Source organism: Anser brachyrhynchus, assembly GCF_964034855.1.
Source record: "Anser brachyrhynchus genome assembly, chromosome: 4".
Taxonomy (NCBI): domain Eukaryota; kingdom Metazoa; phylum Chordata; class Aves; order Anseriformes; family Anatidae; genus Anser; species Anser brachyrhynchus.
The window spans coordinates 1,117,827-1,142,278 of record NC_137698.1 but is presented as its reverse complement, the minus strand read 5'-3'; the positions used below and the strand labels follow the sequence as shown (position 1 = coordinate 1,142,278).

Below are 24,452 nucleotides of genomic sequence, written 5' to 3'. Positions count from 1 at the left end.
CTAAAAACAGCTCTATATCCTTCTGCATTAGAACTTGTAAGCACAGCTTTCCTAGCCTGCAGCGATGTAGACCAAAGCATTCTTCACAAGCAACAATATTCAACAACTCTGCATAGCACACAAAGATGCATTAAAACAAATATAGTGTATCATTGTCTGTCCAGAGAAGACAACTGAAGAAAAAGGAAATGCTCGAGGCAAGATATCCCTTCTTCAATCCCACTCAGTCCAAAAAAAAGACCAAAGAGGAGAAACTGCCTCTTGCACATAAATACATTTGAAACTTTTCTAAATGGAATCTTTATGCAGAGACCCGAAATGAAAGCAGAGCCATGAAAAGGCTTTTCCAAGAGCAATCTCCTGAAAGTCACAGCACATTACAGAAATTTTAAGAAGTCACTGAACCTGAGTTTTGGCCCCTACAGTTTTCTTGAGGTCTTAAAATTCATGACTTCTTTGTAGTGGAAAGTGGGAGGAGGAGAGATTTTTGCACCGGACTCCCTTTTCACCAGCCTGAACTGTAATCTGTGATTGTAATGCTTCAATTAGATTTCAAAATATGATCTGAGCTGTCCACTGGGTTACAGCCTGAGATAGATCAATATCTTCATTTAATAGCATAGCTTAGTAAGGAGAGAACCTCATATTATAGAGGACACAAAATCAATCTGGGGAGAATCTTATATAGGCACAAACTCTCTGTGTAGAACAGAAACACTTCTAACACTGCTTTTTTTCTTAGTGTTTGTCTCAAAAATGCTGAAACTAGACAATAGCCATAAAGCAAATTTTACAAAGCATTTTAGGCACCCTGCAAAACACAAAATAAGACCACCTTCTAAAACAGAATGACAATTTTCTATGAAGTCCTTATTCACATGGAAGTGAAATTCAACTCCTAGCCAGCATAAAGCCTGCTTTAAGTTTAAAACCATTCAGAAAACAGATAAGTGGAGCCAAAGGATACTCATGATGTTCTGCTACCACCCACACCTTTATTTGAGAGGGTATCCAGAATGAGTTGTTCATTAAAATGTAGAGGAATGCCCATGTGCTAAACAAGCCAGATATTCTTGTACCTCATCGATCACTCAGTGTATGTGATATTTACCTCCACTTTAATTATTGACAAACATTTGAGTGTAAACAGAAATTTCTACTCTTATTTTGTAATGTTTCTCAGCATTCACCATCACAGTGGCATTACTTTTAAAATAACACAGATTTACTCACAAGCTTCTCCTGCTTTCTCTGAATTATGACAGCTACTGTTCTGACTCTGTAGTTAATGTAGCTTTAAGAAACATTCCCTTAGATTTTTTTTTCTCTTTTAGTAATAACTCATGACAGCCAAATGGCACAGTCATTCCCTTTAGAAATTTATGTTCCTACTGAAAGAAGAGGATCAGCTATCCTGGTATTCAGGATAATTTATTTCCTTTAGGAAATTTTGGTTGCCCACAAAGCTTGGATATTTGGAAAGAACCTATTGGAGAACTTTTATTAGTTATTTGAAGCATTAAAGAGAAAACACAACTAAACAATTGAGTCCTTAATTAAACCAAACATATATACAATTTATATAGTATATAAAGTTAAATATGCTATAGCGGGTAGTTGGAGTATTTGAAATTCAGTAGAGCTGCCATAAATTAAGACTAGTACAGTGAATTGAGAACAAGGAAACTAATCTAAAGAAGCAAGAGCTCTAGTATTGGATGTGTTTATTTTGTGTTTTGTTGTTGTTGTTGTTTGCTTTGGGTTTTGTTTGTTTTGTTTTGTGTTTTTTTTGGGGGGGGAGGGGTCCATAGAAAAGGCTAGCAGTATTATTATGCACCACATGAAGTCTGGCTAATCAAAGATGAAGTATGGTGTAGTATTCAAAATTCAAGTAGCATTTAACAAGCATAAGAAGGCACACGATCCTTTAGCATTTCCTGTGTTCCGTGCTCAATGTAGAAAATGTCAATTGCCACTTGGAGTGGAATAAGTTTGAAACATCCAAACAACGTTCACATTTCTTCTAGCTGTAGATAAGTTAGTGGTGAAGTACGGTATTCTGGAATACAAACAAGATTGAGTCTTCTGGACAAAGTGTCTACAAATGTCTCTGAATTCCTTCTTTTTATCTGTAAGATACAATTTCACGTGCAGTTTCGATGGCTGATGTCACTGATCGGCCACTCTGGTCATCTTCGAATGAATGGGGTTGCTGGGTGAGGTGCCCGAGGACTGAGAAAAGCAAATGTCCCTCTGCCTGCAGGATGGAGGACCCAACAAACTGCAGGCTGGCCAGCCTCACCTCAGTCCCTGGGAAGGTGATGGAGCAGCTGAGCCACACTTTGTGTAACACATCATCTATTTCACCTCAAGTAAGAGTAAGGACTCTGAGAACTTCTGGCAGATCAAATGTCATTTGGTGCAAAAGGTAGTGTCCTCAGTTTCTGGGAGAAACAACAGTTTGTGCAGATCTCTTTCTTTATAGTAGCATACCTTCAAAATATTGATAAGATTATAATGACTCTTGTTATTTCTGACTATCTAGAATAGCATGCTAACCTTTCTCTTAAGCACAGTGTGGCATACTGTGGATAGGAAATAGAGAAGATGTCCTTTCTCTTGCTCTTTCCATTTTTAGAGGCAAAATGAAATGCTGTTTCTGTGGTATATCTCTAGAGTCAATGATGTGCACCAGACTGCTTTTCTTCCCCCTGCCCTTCCCTCCAAAGCCCGTAGAGAATTAGCCGCCTGCATGTTGTAGCGAACACAGCATGAATAGCTGCCCACCTCCCCAGCTTTGCCTGCTGCCTGCAAGTGAGCAGCCGCAGTGAAGGCACCTGGTGGAGCTGCCAGAGCTAGCTGTGCTAAATCCCTCCCAGACCACACACCTACATGGGAGACACAGCCCTCTCCATGTTGATATTTGCCAATCTCATTAGCTAATTAAATTAGAGGTAGCACAATTACACCTCTATGTGTTACAGTTCTACCCTTGGGCATCTCAGTAGAACAATTTTCAGTAGTTGCTGAGGCACTTGGAAGCCTCATCTATGTCGACTTGCCATGAAACTTCAGTGCCTAAGGGTCTCAGTTGCTGTTGAGTCGCGAGTTTAGTCAGATTTTATAGTAGGGAGGAGGAGACTGGGAATGTAGTGTGTGTCAGCTGTTTAATCCAGTCCTCTTGCTACAAACAACTGTGATAACATTCCTAATTATCCATTATAGTAAACAATAGATTTGTGGAAATCCAGAAGAACTTAGAAGCATCCAGAACCAGGAGAGAACTAGATTGCATCAGTGAACAACTGCAGTTCCTAAATAGACAGGCTCAAAGGATTGAAACATTTCTTTCCCCTAAGGCAGTAATTTTTAAATGAGGAAAATAAGCAAAATAAAACTCTGAGAGTAGCAGAAAAAGAAGGACTCGCCATGATGCCAGTGACAGAGGAAACTCACCAATAAAAGGAGCGATAGGATAACAAAAGGAAGCAGAGAAAACGATGATGAAGGCTACCAGGTTGTTACAGTTGCTGTTGTTGCATTACCTCCACTTGCCAAATTCACTACACATGCATGTGGCACCGGGGCACCGTTAGGCCTGCATTTGTATTCTCAGTGCATGCACACTGATATGTGCATGTGTGTTTTGGGGGGTCGGAGCAGGATGGCAGAAATGGGAATGGCAGCAAGGAGAGAGGGAAAGAGAGAATGAGAGATTAGCTGGTGCCTGAGTAAATACTGCACTGTCCATAGCGGGATCCAGTTCCCTTGCTTACAAGGAGGAAACAGCTTGATCTTCCCAGAAACACTCCCTGGCATATTTGTTTGTCGATAAGACGTTGCAGGCTTTTACTACCAGATACAAGATCTTCCTGAGAGGCTGCTGATTAGGGTAACAAAAATGCTGTTGTTCAGAGCTAGCTGTCAAAATGATAGAATTACATGGGAAAAAATAATAAGAATTACTGGGTTTACTTTCACAAATGCTAAATCCCTCAATCAAGACGCAAGCAAACAAAAAAAAAATAATACATTGTCACTGTTTTCTCTGTGAATAAAACCATGTGATATGGAATCACAAGTAATTAAAAAATGTGCATCAGTGAAGGGTAAAATAGAAACCTGTCTTAGGGTAAGACAAACGGAAAATTGAGTGAGGAACAGTTCCCTTATCTCTATACAATGTTTAGATTTAAGACTTTCACTCAGAATCTCCAATAATTCCGATTTTTTTGTAGCAATTGGTGAAATTATTGGTGAATTACACGGTGTGAAGACCCCACTGTAGCAGTAGCATCCCGACTCCTTGGTCACAGATCTTGCGCTGGCAGTTACAAGCATTTAAACTTGTTTGTTCTTTCACTGCAAATGCCTTACCATCCGCACCCTGTGTTATTGTATAGCCGTTCCCATGCCGTAACCTCAGTTATTTCCGTTTTAGTGATGGTTACCTTGGGATTTTTTGTCGTGCTAGATTTCTAGTCAGATAATCTGTCATCATGGAGGGAGACATCCCCACTTTGGGAAAGACTGTGCCTGAAAGGAAGTGGGATGGATTGCTTTTTGGCAGTGCTGTAGCCAGTTTGAAGGTCTAATATATACCATGCAGACACAGAATACCATCTGGTCGTGCCAAAATGATTTGAAAGGAAGCACAGAAATACACATTCAAGTTGGCCATCTGTCCTCATGTCTATAATATCATAGAGGGAGGTATTGGCACGTCTCAGCCAGCAGCTGAGGTTTTGTTATTTTTCTCAAAGGGCAGAGAAGTACTGTCAGGCATAGACCTGTGGTCATAAAAGTCCTTGGAGTTTTTGAGGCCTGATTGCATGACGTAAAAGGGGAAGAACCCCAAATAATGCTGGAGTCATTGGTTTATGTTTCCTGGCAAGACTGTGTATTTGTGGGTGGCTGTGTACAGGGCCTGGGGGTGATACAGCCAGTTCTAAAATTGTTTTGTCAGAACTAGGTGCCTTCTCACTTGGGTCGAGGAAGTAACACAACATTTACAGCATTAATAGTTCAAAGAAGTGAAGATGCTGGAAGGGAAAGATAAAGTCCAATAATACTGCCACTTTTTTTTTTTTTTTTTTTAAGGATGGTGACTTTCTGTGAACCTACTGGAAATAATAAAATTAACAGCATTCATGGTTGGCTGCTTGCTTTGGAGCTTTGGAGCTCACACAGCACATCAAGCACTTAAAAGAAGTGATTAGGATTTTGACGGATGAGCCCCTCTGTTTCTTCTAAAAAAGTTCTTTCTTGCCTTGCAGCTGGGACCATATGAATTGCCCAAACAGAAACAAATGGATGAATTCTTTACTAAAAAGATAATGTTAGTAATTATATCATTAAGGCTGATACATTGTTGCTAAACTTTAAGTCCTTTGTTATTTGGAATTACAGTTCTGTTCACTGATTACTTTAAGTTAAGGGTGAAAAGGCTGGTTTTATAAACTCCTTAAAAAGAAAAAAAAAAAGTCAGTCCAGAGGAAGGGAAAAGAAATTTTGTCATTCTGTTGTGATTTTTTAGGGCAAATGAATGAATATACCATACGATATATCAATTAAGCATGCTTAAGTCTTGTCTGCTATCGGAACTCCAGTCAGAGCTCCTCAGACGATTTCAGGATTTCCAGCAGCCAGCGTGTAGCTCAGTGAGCAGTCTGATCACGCATCCCACAACAAGATCAGTTTAGTTCACGTGGAAGTTTGTTCTAATCAGAGATGTTAAGACAGCAACCAAGTTTGCTCATGAACAGTTTCTGGAAGTCAATGCTTCAGAACTAACAACCTTTCCTCTGAGATCGAACTCCTTGCATCCTGCTATGCTTGCACAGCTACAGACATGTCTCTCACCGCTCCGAGACTTGCGTATGCAACCTTTCTATGTAGGATTGCCGTACACTTCGTATTTCTCAATCATGTGGTACATAGTTTGGCCAGACTTAGTGTTTCCATTCTTATAAAGGTCTGGATATGTCCACACGCTCAGGAGGAGGAATGATACAGGAAGTAAAGCTGTACCTAAGGAACCTTTTTTATTGTTTCTCTGCTTCTACTTTATCCGCAAATACCCATCATGCAAATTCTCCTCTATGGTAAGGGAGCCTTAATAGAGGTGGTGTACTGAAAAAATGATCAATACTATACTGTCCGTATTTCCTAGCTTTTTTATTTGGTTGCATACAGAACTACTAGTAAAAGTGCTAACCTCGTGGTCTATTACTTACAAAGCACAGTGTGCATGTGGCTCTGATCAGTAGGCTAGAGGATTAGGCTCCCTCTTACATGTGTCTGATGGATCCGCAGTTGTCCAGAGGCCCTATAGCCACAGGACCAGTGACCCCAAATCCACTGACAGTGAAGGGTCAGCCAAGAACTTTCCACCCCTACCCTGCTGAGAGTGGCACAGAAAGCCGATCTGCTGTCTCCTACATAATGCTCTTGCTGGGAGATGCAGAAGGTGAACCCGTTTTATTCCTTGTTGTATTTCTGGATATTTTATTTTAGCCAATGGAAGTGCCTTAATCTCCTGCCCTGAACTCTAAATTGCAGTGCCCTCTTGTTTAGCAGGGGGAAAATGTGGTGCACACTTTTGTGATGGAAGCTGTGGGAATAGGAAAGGGGATGCCACATTTGAATGAGAGCTTTTTTTGGTTTTTATATATTACCCAAAGATACAAAAGGTAGAAAATACATGATAAGATAGAGGATTCTGAACACTGTACTTTTAGCAATCAGGCCCCTGTCCTTCTTGCCTTTAGGAAAGCAAACCTTGGGAAATACGAAGTGCAGATCTGAGCAGTTGTTCTCAGTGTGCTGCTTGATATGCAGCAAACCCAGTGAGCAAGACCCTAAGCAGCAGTCTTTGGAATCTATTACATTTGTTCCACAAAGTCACTCTAAACCTATTTAATCTCTTTCATCACTGCTTCTGACATCCACATCTTATGCACTGAGAAGACAACTGAAGAAGGAGATTTATAAGGCAACTCTCTCAATTGATTCTCGGAAGGGTGCTTTTTGCATGTTAGGAAGGGCAATGTTTCATTTTATTTTATTTTTTATTTCACCGTCTTCCATTTTTGCCTGTGCTGGATACACACTACCACTGAGCCGGCGATACTGCTTGTTTTTATTAGCTAACCAAAAATGAAGTGATGATTATCAGTGCAACCTTCCCAGGGATTACCTCACCCAGAAACATAGTCCCTCTTCTCCAAGTGGAACATGGAAACGCTGGGAGCAGAAAACTGGTGAGGGACTGTGGCTTTTGTCTTTATTCAAAGGCTTTTTTTGAAGCAGGCATTTAATAGCAGATTGGTCTTTTTTCAAAGTTCTTTTAAGGGCATGAAGGCCACAGAAGCTGTGGCAGAAATCCTGAATGCAGCAGAAGGAGCAGCTTGAAGGAGCAGCTTATTTCACACACTAGTGCTGGCATTAGGAAATAGGTATTGGCAGGGTGACTGAGTGAGGGACTCTGGACTGGGAAGTAAATCAGCAGCTTTCTTTTCCTGTGTTTTATATTCTTTTTCTTAAATAGCCAGTGCTAAGGGAAGGGAGACAGAGAATATAGCAAACTTGCTCTGGAATTTTTAAAAGCATTCAGTGTTGATCTGGCACATTGAAGTTACCAAAGCTCCCGCCTGAAGTCCAGGAGGGAAGAGTTAACCCAGTGTTTTGTGCATTAGAAGGTCCCACCACGAGAGAATGCACTCTCATCAAATAAGCAAGATTGTAAGGCCATCAAAATCCCAGTGCTAATGGTGATTTGACCTCCTATTAAGATATGAGCTGAATTTGCAAGATCATTAGCACATCAGACTACCGACCCACGGTCATAGCAGCATCAGAGGTGTGTCCCTTCCTGACGTTACACTAGCACTGCCGGGACATGTCTCTGTGCCGTGCCCCTGCCCCCCTGCTTCTCTCGCTAGAGACAGACTGAAGCTGGCAGTGATGCTGGTAAAGAACGGTGTGCTTTCCCCTCAAGACTTCACAATTCAGGGGTCAAAAGTACAGCAAACTAATAGCCTAAAAACGTAACTGGACAGATAAAATTAACCTAAAGCACAAAGGACTTTGAAAAAAGGGTTTCTGGAGAGAAATACAATTGTACTGGGCATCTATTAGCAAGTAAATAAGTGCTCGTGTAATAGTTCATGTAATAGTTCGAGCCACTTAGGCTCATTTCTCTGTCTTAATTGTGTTTTGTTGTGAAAGGCAGTATTTCATCAGGTTGATAATAATTACAAATGGTGAAGTTGTTGTAAAACTGTATTTTAATTCAAAGATAAGTGATATTCGGGCTTCTTCAGCTGCTGTCACATGTTAATCTGGAGAATAAGGAGTTCAGTGGGTAGACTCTGCTAAATTAATCAGTAATTCCCAGTTGCCTTTTCTTTTACTCACGTGTTGTCTTTTAATATAAATGCTTCAAATTTCAAAAATGGAAGGATCTGGAAGAGGCCAATAATATCTCTGTCTTGGGCTTTGTGGCCATATAATTAAGTACATTTCTGAAATATGGCATAATGTGTAAAAACTTTAAAAACTTGCCTAATTAGTGTTCTATGGAATTCTTTCTCTATAGAGAGCTATTAGTATTTTGGAGGTTTCTGACTATAACAAATGAAATGCCAACTACCAAAAGAATCGTGGGAATACTGTTGTCTTCAGTGCATCCCTTCTGGTTATTGTGAGGAAAAGAGAGTGAGTATGTGAATATTCAAAGAAAATGAAATGAGAACTGGTGTTGTCCTTGTTGTATTGTTTATATGGTGGTCCCGGTGATGGGCTCTGTATAGGCCTGGGAACCCATTGCATTAAGTAACAGAGAGACTTGGTGTTTTCAGGTAGAGTTGAGTTCACAACAGAGAGAAGTTATGTGACCTCATCAAGGCAATCAGTCATGATATTTGCATTTCTTCCTTTCAGCTATATTCATCTTTTTTTTATATATATCTTTGTATCATAGAAAAGAATGTAGAGAGGGATGAGAAATGCAGAGGAGAATGAAAGCTGAGAATTGTGAAGAAGGAAGGATGGGAAAGGGAGTTACTGTTGCAGCAAAGCAGAGGCTATGAGTAGGGAAGGCAGGGAGCAGTGTAAGTGCCGTGCCCTGAATGGTGTTTGAAGGAGATGAAGTGATTGTGTCAGCTCTTCTAGCAAGCCCAAGGGGGAATACCCACTGGGATGGTCCAGAAGATCTGTTACAGCTCTGAGATCCAAGAAGCAAAGAGTAAGAAGATGGAATTTTAAGCAGCGGAGAAAGTACAGAAGAGTGCTAGTCCTAATTGTAAAGATCAGCCTTTAGAAAATACAGTGAAGGTCTGCTAGATGCTTTGTTAGCTCTGGTGCTGCTTTGTATTTTTTTACCCCAGTTTTCATTTAGGAAGGATCTGTCCTGTTTGTCCTGGCTCATCAGGTTAGAAGGGAGGTGATGCGAATTGTGTCTTCAGAGGAACATTCCCTTCAGTGGAATGAAATCTGGAAGCACATGTGATTCCCAGCTGATCTCTGTTAGTTTTGTTTATGCTGTTATTACAGATAGTAAACTAACAAAATTGTGCCTTTTGTCGACCAGCTTCTCTTCTTTGGAATACCCTCAGTGTAACAGTTTTACCACAGAAGCTTAAAATTTAATAAAAAGATTAATTAAAATTTTTAAAAGTACTTCCTTCTTTGAATTCCCCTAATAAAAGAGAATCAAAGAGGTTATCGATGCAGGGAATTATAAAAAATTATAAAGATATATACAGAAATGTATAGCTTTCATTTCCCAAAGTCCTCTAAAATGAATGAATGAATGAATGACATTAAGCTAAAAAAAACCACACCACCACACCCTACAAAGTTTTCTGTGTGGATAACGGAGTGAGTGCTTCCTTTGAACAGCCACAGTGATGCTGCATACTGGAAAGTCGTGCTTTCTCCACTTGTAATCAGTGTAGTATTAGGATGTTGTACAGTAAATGGACTTGTGCACCTCACACTGAACGCTAAAATAATTACTGAATTGCCACTCAGTGATTGGAATCTCTCAGGTACTGTGCCCACCACTGTACTGAAAATGCTGAGACTCAGAATTGTCTTTCCCTGCTCACAGACTCCTGAGTGGTTCTTCAATCTTCTTTAACTGGAAGACAGTGTAACCCAGTGAGGTATGCATGTTGGAGTTCAAGAGGTGGTTTTTGTTGTTGGTTGGTTGGGTTTTGTATGTGTTTTGGTGATCTTCCATGAAGAGAAATGGATTTATTTACTAGTATTTGCATTTCTGGTTAACAGCTGAAAAATCTACTTTAGAGTTTTGGTTTGTAATCAGACCAAATGGATGTTTATATAGAAAAAGATACTTACATTTAGAGAAATACTGGCTCATATCTACTCATACAGTTGAAGGAGTTCAATCTTAGGCAAAAAAAGAAAAAAAAAAAGGGCAGAATAGCTTCTATTTGGTTTCAACGGTGTCATGATTTTCCCTCAACAACAACAAAATAATACAATAAACCAACATAGATAAAGATATGAACAGAAACACTGCAAGGCATCTAAGCCAAAATAATTTGAGCTATGTTTTATACATGAATATGTGAATGCAATCAGTTCACCTAGTTTAATCATTCCCTTTTTGCTGCCAGGAGAAATAAATTTGTAGTGTACAGTAGGTCAAGGATCTGGTAGGGAACACAATGTGCAGTTTGTAAATCTGAACAAACATACAGGGAACACAGCTACAGCTGTAAAATACAATGGTGGATCCAACTTTTCCTTGAAGATGACATTTTAACAAATTATGAGTTCTTTCAGAGGATGTGCTGTTAAATTAGGTATATATTCCCATGTGATTCCACCTGTACAGAAAAAAAATGGACTGTGCTTAAGAAGTTGACACACTTTATTATTATCAGGCTACTTTTCTACTCTACTCAGCTGACATGATGACACCGCTCAGTCACATACATAAAAACAAGCAGCACTTTAAAACAAAGCACTAAGGAGTTAAGGCTGCAAAGTCAAACCCTCAAAGGTTATGCAAAGAATCACAGTTTTGAACCTAATTTGGAATTTATCCATCCCTCATTTCTATCTCTTTATATCAATATATACGTGTTATTTTCTTTATGGTCCTTCTTTTAGGCAGACCGCAGGATAGACAGTGATCACTTATTGAGTGGCAATTCAATAATTATTTTAGTGTTCAGTGTCAGGTACACAGGTCTATTTACTATACTACATCCTAATACTACACTGATTACAGATTTATTACTATTCTCATGGGCTTCTCACAGTGCTGCTCATTATCATAGCATCTGAGTGTTTCACAAATGTTAACAGGTTTATCTTCACAACTCTTTCTGAGCAGTGGTATTATTATAGACTCCTCTGAGAATTGCCTTGCCGGTCTTTAATTATTTTCACTGAATATTTGCAAATGGCAGCTTCAGACACTGTAATTCATTCAGACTTGGGCAGATACGTGTTGGGTATCAGTAAGCACCTCCCTAATTCATGACCATCATCTTTGCCAGTAATCTGGCAGTAATCAATGATATGCAGTCCATGTTTCAAAAGTATGAAGGCTTGAAAGCTCATCAACTAAACAATTATAAGTTTGTCTGTTTGCTTTTAGTTGCTAAACTTAGGTATTTTCTCTGGCTTTGTTCTTGGAAAAAGCTGAGCCATTTTTAAAAAACTTTCTAAACCAGTTTTTCCTGTGGCCTGTAGCCCAAGCTGTTTAAATCCTGCAAAATGTTAAACAACTGATAATGGGATTTCAGAAAGCGTGCCAGAGAAAACCGACCATAAATGATACTGCTTATAAACGTCATGCAGCTCAGTAGCTTCAATTTGTTATACCCTAGTTGTTAAAATAAATCATGATATATTAATATGATGCAGAGTGTGTTGAAGCACTGTTAATATGTTATAAATTAATTATATATTAATTCTAATAAATATTTTTAAGCCAATTGCCCAGCATTAAAATAGAGATTTTAATTAGTTTGAGTTTCTCTAGACTGTTGGCAGGAGCCTTTTCTTTTTCCACCAGCCTTCCCATTGCTCTCGTTGGAAGTGCTGACATCTGGTCTCCAAAGGTTACTTCCTTTCTGTCTGCACTGCAAGTAGGTCATCTCATCACGGCAGTACAGTCAGGGAAAGACAGAAAAGACAAGAATTGAAAGTAGCAAAGAAACTGAAAAAAGTCTGTTCAGATTCATAGAACTGACATAATCTGTTAATGGGAAATCCAAAAGTGTTTAGAAGTACCAGTTATAACCCAGTCCTAGAGAGCTACACACACCACAGCAAGAGTGAAATCTTTGCAAGAGTAATGTAGGAAATTATGTATGAAGGATGAGGTTTCCATGCTTGATGAATCCTTTCCTTTCTCATGTATGAAATCGAGCAGAGATTTTAAAAGATACAAATCACTAGTATTCTATGTGGATGAACAGCAACCACAAAACTTAAAGGTTTTTAAAGGATTCCATAATAATGGGTTTTAACCCATCTTATGTATATGTTTTTATGTGCAATTAATGATGTTAAATGTAATTCCCTTTAGATGTTACCTTGGAGGTGCTGAAACGGCTGTGAAAATCCTAGACACCAGTTAGCAGAACTAATGTGTATAGAAGATAACAGATGATGGCTTTATATGATGGCAGTCAGCTAGTCGCAGCTTTTTGCATTGTAAAGCTCTCTGCATATCTCTCCCTTCTGAGCATGTTCTATTTTCTTTCTGTTTACATGAGTTTTGCTTTTATGGGCTAATACAATATTCTTATTTTCAGAAGCTGTCCTGAACTACCAAACTAATAATTGTGTCTCCTCTAAATGTATGTTTTTTGTGAACGCTGAAGACCACTAGGGGCAGAGATTAAACGCAGTTTTTGATAAGCATGCATTTAGTTTTATGGGGTCTTAGTTGGGGATGGAGAGGTGAGAAGTTTTATGAATACGTTGGAGCAAAGATGATTGTATTTCTCATCAGTGCTTGAAAGGGTTTGAGGTATGTCAGGAAATGAAGTCTGAGGGTAGTTTACATGAAAGCTATAAGAAAGAACAATTTTTAAGAGCTGCAGGGATTCCTCTGCCAAAGCTCCAGCCGAAGGGAAGGACAACAGGCATGAAGCCTTCCGTAGTGCTTCATTACCAGGTATTTGTAATGCAATTACAGAAGCAATGGTGACTAGCTCACACACAGCTCCAGGTCACTGTTTGTTTAACAGGGTAGTAGAGGTGGCATGGATAGGGACCAGAAATGATACTTATTTGTAGCGACTGAGAAGAAAATCCATACTTGTAAAGTTTCCTGGAGTACAGGAAAGTACACTGACCTCCTTAATGTCAATGCCATCTGATGTGCAGGTACTGTTGCTAATTTGGTATTCTGCTTATTGAGTTTTTATCAAGCCATGACACTAAGAAAATTCTCTTAATCTCTGCTGTTCCTGGGCTTTACTGCGAGGATCGTGCAAAATATTTCCATTGCAGTATTTTAAATTATTATTCTTTATTTTTTCTCCTGATTTTATTACCAACCACAGTCAAACAAAAAGAGGAAGATCTCAGATTTTTGAAAAAAAAAAAAAACAGTTGGAATTGATATAAATCTTCTCTAGTTCCTTTTCTTGATCTGATATTTTGTTTTTCTGAACATTACTGCATTCAGGCATAAGAATCTGCCAGTTTTAATCTCTAAGCAAGGCCAGTTCTCATTCAGTGTTCTAATTCAGATATTTCCTATTGCCACTTAAATAACACTTGTGTCACAACAAGATTTTGAAATGACAAATTAATTTAAAAATGTAGGTATTAAAAAAGATCCTTAGGTTACTAAGTTGTGATCTTGACAACTTACTATAAGCCAATGAGGCATACCTGTATCTAAACGCCCTCAGTGAGACTGTGATGTCTCAGCTTTGCCAGTCTTGCTTCTGCTTGTGGCACCCTGATGCTTTCTACATAGAATGCTTTCTATTTTGAGGAATATCTAGTGAACAGCAGAGCTCCAGATCCCAGTGAACAGATGCCCACCCTGCCAGCATGCTTCTCGGCAGCTGAATATTTGTGAAATAGGTGGATAATGAGGCTATGAGGGAGAAAACCGAGGACAAGGAGGGGACATGGAGGAACAGCTTATCTAAGGAAATTGACAGCAGTGATTATAGATCTACTGAGATCTTTTCAAATCTTGAATCAATAGATGTCATTCCCGTTTTATTCCCCAGGGAGAATTCTCTGAATATGCCAGAAATTCCATCTGTCTCCAGCTAGCTGCCAACGTGTCCGGCCTGACCCCTGACTGCTCTAATAGCCCAGTGACAATTCACAATGCAATATCTGCAGCCCACTGACATTTTGGAAGCAAAGCAAAGTTCCTTGTGCTGAATATCAGATTAAGGGATAGCACACAGAATACGTAGCAGTTGTTTCAGAATGGAAGTTAAAGAAAGTGTTTTAAATGGGAGGACAGAGATATACATATGCTGATGGGAAGAAATACAAAATAAATCACGACTTCTGTCCAGTCTTCAGATTTTTTCCAAAAATCCACTGTGCTATGATGTAAACTATTGAGTCTGTTTGGATGGAGCATGTTTGTTCTAGCCACATTCTGCTCTTTACTTCAGAAAAGAAACACTCTGATTACTTGGGACTGTTTCTTTGTGTATATACGCATATATACTCCACTTCTACTATCAGTCACTTCCCTCTCTCTTCCTTCCCATTAGTGTGCCTTCTTTCAGAGCTGATTGTAATCTCTTCCCGTATAGTTTCCACAGTGCTTTGGAGGCCCTTATTCTGGCTGGTGACGTCCAGAGCTAACGCAGTTGCAAGTAAATTATAATTACCAAGTAGCTGAACTACTTCAGCTTGCTGTGGTTTTCAGGTCTAAACACAAAACTTGTATGGACTTACAACTAGAATAAGCCAAACAGATTTTCAGATTCTTCTGTGAAGTAGATTTTATATTACTAATGGCAGTTACTGTCTTAATAATAGCAATACTGCAACATCAGCTTTTGTGCCTAGCCATTTCAGAAAATGATTTTCTTATCTTTTTTAGGTATATGGCAGTTTCCATCCCCTACATCTTAGAAATATTTGCAGACATGAGTTACAAAACTTCACAATGCCCGCAGAGGTAAGCAAGTTTTTCTGTTTTAACGGTTATTTCTCTCATGATTGAAGCAGCTGATGTCCATAATTGTATCGTGTTTCATCTTAGCTCTGCTGCTTTTTTCTCAGTGTATCATTTAGTTCCCACTCAGGTTGCAATTGGGAACGTGTTGTGTTTTTTTTTTTTTTCCAGAGCTTTCAGCAAATACCTGTACCACATTAGGTCTGTGATGTATAAAAATACAGACAGCCTTGGTAATCTTTAATTTAGAATTTCTCCTGTAAGTGAGTTAACAGTTTCAACATTTGATTTCATTTGAGATTTGGAAAGATTTGCTGACAGAAAATAGATAATAATTATTCAAACCAGTTCAGTGCAGAAATCCTGCTAAATGGGCCCCTAGTGAATATATCTCAAATGGCGTATTTTCAGATTTTTAATATTGTTTCATTGTCACTTAGCCCATCCTAACATCTGAAAACTTTCTTCTCTGGTCTGTACTGAGAAGTTCCTGCTTTAAAAATGCTTTTTAAATATTAGTGATTTATGTAAACTCCAGCCTTATTTTTATGCAAAATAAGTTGATACCAGTTCAAATAGGTAAATGATTAATAAAAGGTGACATTTAATTTTTTGCATTTTTCAGATTTGGACTTCAAAGTTGTTTCTCACTTTTGGCACAAAAGCAATTTGGAAATTTACAATGTTGTGTAATTCCTATTTCAGTCTTGTGCTGAGAAAGGAAATAGAAAGTGTAGTAGAGAATTAAGGAGGAGATCTTTTTAAAATATTCAGTACTTGTCATTAGAAGTCGTTCCATGAATAAACATGGTTATATGCATTATTTTATCTCACAGTATTTAATGGAAGTACCCTTTATCCCTGTCTTAATGAATCACTTTGATTAAGCAAGGCTAACTGTCTTGAACCTAAAATGGTTGTCTAGAGCCTGAAGACGTTGTTCCTAGTTCACCTAATACAGTACTCTGCAACATAAAAGCCTCTCCATTTCCCACAAAAGTTCCCATTCTAGAGTCTTGTAGCCTAATTCTTCTCTCTCATTAATTGGGCTTAATTTACCTTTGCCACCGTTACTGGTTTTGACCTATATCCATCCAGTCTTTTCATCTGTTCCATCGTTTTTCCAAAATACTAAAAATCTTTGGAAACATTTCCAGCCGATAATCTGGTTAGCTTTCCACACCTTACACAGCTGTTGCTTTTACTGGCAAAGAAAGAAATAGCACTTTCCTAAAAACATTAAAAAAAATAATGCAGTAAGAATTGTGCAGTTTGTTTACTGGCTTTTGAATTGATTGAATTTTTCTACTCCATTCTAAATGCTATCTTGCTAACTCAACATCTCACTGATAATTGTTTTATCACTTTTTCATCATTACAAATCAGCAAACATTGTTAGGATGTCTCTTCAGCATTGGTTCTGCTGATGACCACAATCAGCTCATAATCCGATAAAGCGCTCACTGTAATTTACAGGTGGAAGGAAAGTATTACTTTGAGGTGCCCACCTGAATATTAGCAGCAGTATAGGTGTGAAGTACCATGGTTTGCAATCAAACCAAAATTCTTTTTGAATCCTTATATTTCCTAAAGCCCTTCATAGTTCTTTTTTTTCTCTTTTCTTCCTCCCTCCCTCCCTCCCTCCCTTCCTTCCTTCCTTTTTTTTTTTCCCCCCCTCTAAACTGTCTATATTTAGTAGGATTCTTCAATGCTTTGTTTGGTCTGTGTGATACTGTCCAAAATCAATCATGTAAAATTAAGTCTATTGTTTTAAACAATATACATCAGGGACCACTTAGCTGATGTGCTAGAAATGGACTGAGAAAATAAAATGTCAGTTTCTGGAACAAATATTTCAGTTTTCTGAAGAACAGTAGTTCAGTTTTCCTGCTCCAGACCAGACTTTCCTGGTCCCTGCACAGATTTTAGAGGCAATGAATGCACCAGTTCCTCCCAGCCTGGCAATTCCACATTTGCAACTTTGGTAATTACGGTCTTTGCTGTCAAGAGTTCAGGCTGTGTCCCAAAGATACAAGAAACAGGTCATCTCAGGAACCTGGCACTTCGGAGGACTGTGCTGCAGCAGAATAGGAAGTATACAACCTGTAATCTTGCTGTGCAACAAAATGCTGGTTTTAGGCTTGTCCTCAAGAAGATGAGTCTTCAAGACATTATATAACTCTGCACCTCCCCAACAGTCTACAGCTTCTTTACAGATCGCACCGAGATTGTAAGAGGCTCCATTAGTTTTTCTTTCAGCTGTGAGGGGGGAGCTCTGCTATCTATTAAACAGAGCCTTAGAAATCAAGAAGTAAAGCTACCAACCTCTATTACTAAAGAGCAAAAGAGCACTTTTAAAAAGCAAATATTGCAATCAGTTCTGTGTTTAAACCATTTCACATTTATGATCTCCTTGGCCTGGTTTAAAAAAAAAAAAAGACAACCAAAAAATTTTAAAAACATCAGAACAGGGACAGTGCCAAGGAACCACTCTATAAACCTTTTTTTTTTTTCCTAATCTTAAACTGTTGAATTTATATGTACATTTTCTCATCTTCCATAATATATTTGTTGCATTAGGGTTATATAATCATCCCTCTATTTATGTGTGGATCGTGTGCATATTTATCATATCATTAAAATTATTATGACTTTACAGACCTATCAATACACCAGGTGCCAAAGCAAACCTAATCTTTCTTAAAACCTACCAAAGTATACCAAACACCCAGTATTAAAAGATCTTTGTGTTCAACATCACATACATCCAACAAATTAATGTCACATACATAACACAAAGTTTTATTGCCTTGTACCCAGGTCCAAGAAAACCCTCTTATTTTTTTCTATTTATATGGCAAATATTTTTATTTCTGTTACACCGCTCTGGCACAGCCTTTCACGAGCCAAAGTTGTTCCTACTTATGACACCATGATTACTGAAGATATCCCAACAGTCAGGAATACCAGATTTCAAGAGCAATATTGATCGTATTATAGCTGTGGCTTTTTAATCTGTTTCTCTAAAGATTTCAAAGTGTATTTGTAACCAATAAGCACGCTAATAATGCTTTTCGAGCTTTTACTTCTTTTTTTTTGGGGGGGGGGGTTGAAATAGAAGTGCAAATCCATTTTTAAAACGCTATGAAAATCAGAAATGGACTTCTAGAAACAGTAGAGAATAAAAGTGAAGAAAATCAGTATTTTTAGCATGAAGTTTATGACCTGGAAAGGTCATTCAAAACAAAACCTGTCATAACTATAGGACTAGCAAGTGCCTAATTTAAATATAACTTGTTTTTCAGTCCTCTTTGTATAAGTCAGTTTACTAAATGTGTATTATTTACTAAGTTGTGGTCATCTTTGATAGCTTTATCATTGTTCCTTTTTCATTGGTGTGTTTCAGGTATTTTCATAGTTTGGGTGGAGAGTAATATATATTTTCATGTCCTTTATGAAACATTTCTAAGGGTCATTAAAAAAATGAACATCATTTAATTATGAAGATATGGTAAAAACAAACTTTTTGATGGACATTCAGCTGAAAACTTTAGAGGCTATTTGACTGGAGAGGCTGTTCTGTTTTGAATGTTTAAGCAGTGACTAGAACACTGTCTAAATGACAAAGATGCGTGGTTAGTTCTCAAAACTGGAGTTAGTTCTTTCTGGCTTTATTTTTAGCTAGTGCCAGTAATTTGTTTTGTCACAATATCTTTTCAGGCATTTAATGGAAATAACTATCAGAAATCTATCAGGATTATTTCCCTTCCTTGCTTTTCTTGCACCTGTTTCTTCTAACAAGCTAACCTGCTCCCTCGTCCAGTTTGGTAATGCACCAAACTACCTTCCTGACACTCAGCTGCATTTCTAGACCAACAACCACTGCACAAGCAATGAACAGCTCACAGACTCTCTAGGCACGTGTAGGGAGTCTGAATGCAACCTGGATAGATCAGGTGTATGCAATGGGGACATTCCAATGTCATGCTAGAATTGCTATCTATGTAAAGCACGTACAGTTCTAGCACTGTCTCTTAAGGTTACCGTAATTTATATTTCCCTAAGCTTGTGTGTATATATATTACCAAGAGAAATTTGGATTGACTGTATACGTACATGGCATAGAGCAACTCAGTCGCCATCTCTGAGTTTATCAGAGAGGCTCTCCTATTTGGTCTTTCTCTTTTTATGAAACTGGAATATAACCTAATAGCTTTGGGCCACATTCTGGTATTTTTTAAAGATATTTCAGGATAAAGCCTTACTTCACCGTAATGAACCAGAGATTTTTAATTTCATGATGCATTTTGGATGAGTTAAAAAAGCACAAATATTTAGACTTTTGAATTACTTGTTGGCACTAATGTTCTAATTTTTGGCCTGCTCTTGATAGTTCTCTTAGTTTAGTACGATTACTATTTTTAATATTACTATTTTGTTAATATTAACAGTAATAATATGAACAAAATTGGAACAACTTTATTACTGCTTACTGCTGATAAATCCAAAACAATTGTGAATTGTACTGGTGTAAGGAGGATCAAAATTACATCCTGTGTCTTTCTGCTTTTGTAATTCTACCCAAAATTACAGCCCTACATATTTATGTGAATGTTTTGATTTACTGAAGAGAATAAACTTAGATCATTATGTTTATATTACTTAGAATTAAACAGATTTTTGTCCACTTCCCTCCCATGAACTTTCAGTGATATGCACCAGTGAAATTCTTTCACAGCCAGACCAACAATAAATAAAGCTGGATAGAACATACTCATAAGTGTAAAATACAGTAAGAGAAAGAGTAAGGTGACCTAGGAACTTTTTGTCATCTCTCACTTTTATGATACCTTGGGAAAAAAAAATATCTTTTGAGCTAAGTGTATTAATTCTGGCAAAATTACTATACAGAATTCCCATGGGACACTTGCATAACTGACCATTAAGAAAAAACTGGCACAGTCAGGAGAATGCAGTAGATACATTTTCTGTTCTCATTATCTTTGTCCCAAGTGTAGGACAGAGTTATATAATAGCTGGTGGAATCTGTCCCGCATTATAGTGCACTGATAAGTGACTGAAGATTTCTCCAAGAAGAAAAGACTGCATTGAAATTAACTCATTCTGCAGACAGTTTCAAAACTCTGCATAAACAGAAGGCAGCTGAAAGCATGCCCATCTACAGTAATGTTAAACTTGTAAATGTTTCATAATACATGAAAGTGTCAATTAGCAGCTTCATGACTTGTTATAAAAGCATAAGATGAAAGGTATAAAAGCTAGTTTAGGCTCTGGCATTTATTCATGTTGCAGTGATTCTTTACCATGCTACTGCATTGGAAGTCAGGAGGTTTCACCTCCAAAAATATAAGCTTATGTTGAATTGAAGATTATTGGTACTGATGCATGTCACAACTAGTACAGTTATTCTCAGGGAAAAAAAAAAAAAAAGAAAAAAAAAAGATTCAGTACTAGAAGCCAATAAGAAAACTATGTTTATTGCCAGTGCAAACTCCTCCTGTAATTGATGATGAGATTCTGTCTTGGTGGTGTCAGTCTATAGGAAGATTGAACGAAGTCCTGACCAAACTTATGTCACTGGAATTGAAAACATCTAGAGTTTTACTAATTGTGTATAACCTGACACTGACCTGACTGCTCATTGAAGTCAGTGGAAAGACTTCGATTAATTACAGTAAGTGCTGGAGCAGGAGGTCCTTGGCATGTTTTTTTGAAGCCCTAGGTATTCTGATCCCTCCTTCTCCCTCAGGATCTTCACAGGAATTGTTCAGCCCTGTGGCTAATTGAGTTCGTTTCCAGAAAGGCCTTTCGGTGACAGTGATTTTGATAGGTCACTTAAGAAATAATTTAAAATCTACTTGAAAGGTATGGAATATGATATGTTCAAATGTATGCCACCAGGCAGTGCAGTTAAAGGGACTGAAGTACAGGTTGCTGGCGTAGCTCCCCTGTCTGCCAGATCATTCTGTGTATCACCTTTGATTATTTTTTCTATACCTTGTTAACAGTTGACCTATATTATTATACAGAGAGGCTCGTGAAATAAATAAAAGATCTGCCAACTCTTCCTTGTATGTTCCCCAAAATGAGCTCTGAAATAATCCCTCAAACAAGGCAAAATCAAAAAAACTTATATTTAAATATTTCATTATTTCATTTTCTATCATGATGCCATATAATACTGTATCCCAAATTGTTTGATTTCAGTTGCAGATATCAGTCCACTCACAACCAAGTTATTCCCATAACAGACTGCAACTAAAATAGTTTCTCTTGATTTTCCTCTGTTCTGATGGGTAAGTGCGATAGGAATAAAAATACAATGTGAGAACATAGGCCCAGAGCTTTTCTGTAACTATTTTAAAAGTACTGTATCTAGATTACAGAAGACTCCTTAACAAGCAGGTTTACTGTTTGCTTAAAAAATAAAATAGGCTACAATGAGAAACATCAATAGGCAATAATAAATATTCATTAAGCTGGAAGTTGGTGTAGTCAAACTGTATTGATTTTGGTGCTGTCGATTGCAGGCTATATCCATCCATTTAACTGTGATGCTGAGAACAGTGTTATAAGCCCTATGATTTTTCTCTGCTTAGGCACAGAGAGGCTATGACATCAGGCATTTCCAAAACAGACAATTCACATCAGAAGGTCGGTAAGACAACACTCATGTAAAACTGGCATTTGCAGACCATTGTGGTCTTTCTTCCATCCTGATTAGCATTCAGAGAGCCTGATTATTACTCCGTGTAACAGCAGATTCTACACAACACAAGGAACTGACATAGCATATGATATGTGCAGCTTGGCTGTGTTTCCCTGTGCTCATAGGAGAATGCATACAAGCCTTCAATTGTCCCTCTCTAGCTGCAGTAGGTTCAGGTTCACACTTGGAAGAACACTAGACCACTGTATCTTTCTTGTATGCTGCTGCAAGACACACGGCACTTAGCTGCAGCAGCTGCGCTGCAGTCAGCAACTTGACAGAGGGTATGCTCATGGCTGATGCAAGAGCCAAAAGCTTTTTGGAAGCATCTGTTAAGAAAATACTGGAGACAGAAAGTTTTGTCTTTCAGGGAGCTCTTTGTGGTCAAACTTGGTTTTCAAGTTACTTGTCTACCGCTTACAATTCAGTTGTAGCTCTGCACTACAGATTACATCCTCTGAGACCTCCAGCCAAGTTCACATAAAGGGCATTTGGGCACTGTTTAAAACTTAACTCAGAACCAGTGAGAGGCATTAATTGTCAGTAAATGTTTTTAATTCAACATCAAAATGTTGCTATTATCAAAGGTACTTTTTTCTTCTTTAGGAGAATTAATCTATTTATATGCTTAGAATTATTTTCTGAATGCTTTGTAAAATCTTAAATTAAATACAGTCCTAGATTTGTAGGCATCACTATCCTCTTGAAAGCATTCGTATTTGAAACGTTAAAGTGGAGTAGAAAGATAAAAAGCATAAATATAGATTTGTTTTTAGATGTTAAAATGTTTTGTTTCCAAAATATGTGCTGGGGTCTCCAAAGTTGATACAAGCTTTTGGCTTTGACTCTGAAAACTGAAGTGTTTATAAAATTCCATGATTTGCAATTAACACTCTTGGATGTTAGTGATAAACTTTTGGTTCCTTTAACATCAATACCTACAATTCATATTTAAGAACATTTCTAATTCAGAACATACTTACTCATGCTGATACAAGATTTATTTGCAGCATTAATTTTTGAGTCTTTTTTTTTTCATTGCAGTGGCACATGTATCGTTAGACTATATTGCAAAAAATGTATTTCTCTGTACAATATTTAGCCAAATGTAACGTGAAAGCTAAATCATACTTGTATGTCAGCAAAGCCAGTACAATTTAATGTGAGAATAGCTGTGCTAATAAGTGCTTATATGGTACAGTGATTGATGTACATATTATGAATGAACATATATACCATGCTTTGTTTGTCAAGAAGTATAGCTTTTTTTATTATTATTATTTTACGTTATACTGACAGGCTGATAATAAAATTTGATACTTGATTTGTGTTATTACAACATGACTTGTGTGAAAAAGGACATGAATTCTTTTAGAATTTAACTGAGAAATATGATGATTAAATGGTCAGCAGCAGGTGATTATTATGAAAAGTAGTAAAGCCAACATTGAAGGCTACATCCAATAGCAGCTTGGCACAGGAACAAACTTGAAAATATTGCTAAGGTTTCCAAGTACAATTTAGTTTGACCTTTAATTAAGCACTGATCTCCATAAGGTAACTAAATTACCTTATCCCTAGGGTGGTCACTTAAGATAAGGTGGCATTGTTTGAGTAAGATATTTGCGCAATGGGGGTTTAAGAAAAGTATGCAAAGAATAACTCTTACCTCCTTTATTCCTTTTCATCAGCTGCTAAGCCATAACTTTCTTGAAATAATTACACTTCTTTTCTGTGATACCCAGCAGTGCATGTGTATTTTACTTGTCTGCAAAAGCCTCGTTGTGCTTTTGCTGATTTGAAGTAAATTAAAGCTAATAGTAAATGGTTATGTGGAATGTCTCAGGAAGCTGAGAGATAGCACAACCCTTATATGTCCCGTGTGTCCATTCGTCATTCTTTTACTTGTACTCCCTTCTTCTCTTTTATATAATTACTTCATCCTTTTTTTATGTCACTAATTCCTAAAATTACTCAAAGATTGAACCCTTTTTGTTGCATTTGTCAGTTCCACTTAATGTTTTTGTACAGTATACAAGGAAGTTTCTCCTGAGTTCCCTTAGTGAACAGTCCTGTTGTATATCCTGTTCATAACATCTTGTTTCAGGACAAGCCATCTTAGCTAGACAACTACCTAGGATGTGTACAAAGAGATTTAAGTGAACTGGTGACTAACTTCTTTTCTTGAATGCATTTTGTTTGCTGGATTTTCTGGTTTTCATTACATTAACAATTTAAGCAGTGACAGGGAACATTCCTAAGTACTGGGTCTCATTCACTTCTGCTGTTAAATTTGCAAAAAAAAAATCTCAGCTTGGTTTTGTCCTGGGCTGACTAACACCCTCCCAAGTAATTCCCAGGCATGGTTTGGGCATGCATCAGTAATTTTTACTTGTTTGGACCTCTTTGGTATTATGGACTATTTAGCTATTCATTTGACTATTTAGCCAAATGGAAACAAGCACTTCCATGCTAATTGGCTTCCATGGCTGAAATCTGTCCTGGGAATGTGTGACTACTACAGACCATAGCTTCTGTTGCTCAGCAAGGCCAGCAGCAAAAAGT

The 24,452-nt window shown here is 37.8% G+C and overlaps 1 protein-coding gene across 13 annotated transcripts in view; it reads left to right on the top strand.

Moving 5' to 3' along the window:
• Nucleotides 1-24,452, top strand: part of LOC308193935 (bifunctional heparan sulfate N-deacetylase/N-sulfotransferase 3) — a 389,183-nt gene that overhangs the window by 122,744 nt on the left and 241,987 nt on the right. For all 13 annotated transcript variants that reach the window (XR_013950072.1, XR_013950073.1, XR_013950074.1 and 10 more), the window contains one exon: nucleotides 15,083-15,160. The gene's annotated coding sequence lies outside the window, so the exon portion shown is untranslated. The remainder of the gene's footprint in view (nucleotides 1-15,082; nucleotides 15,161-24,452) is intronic.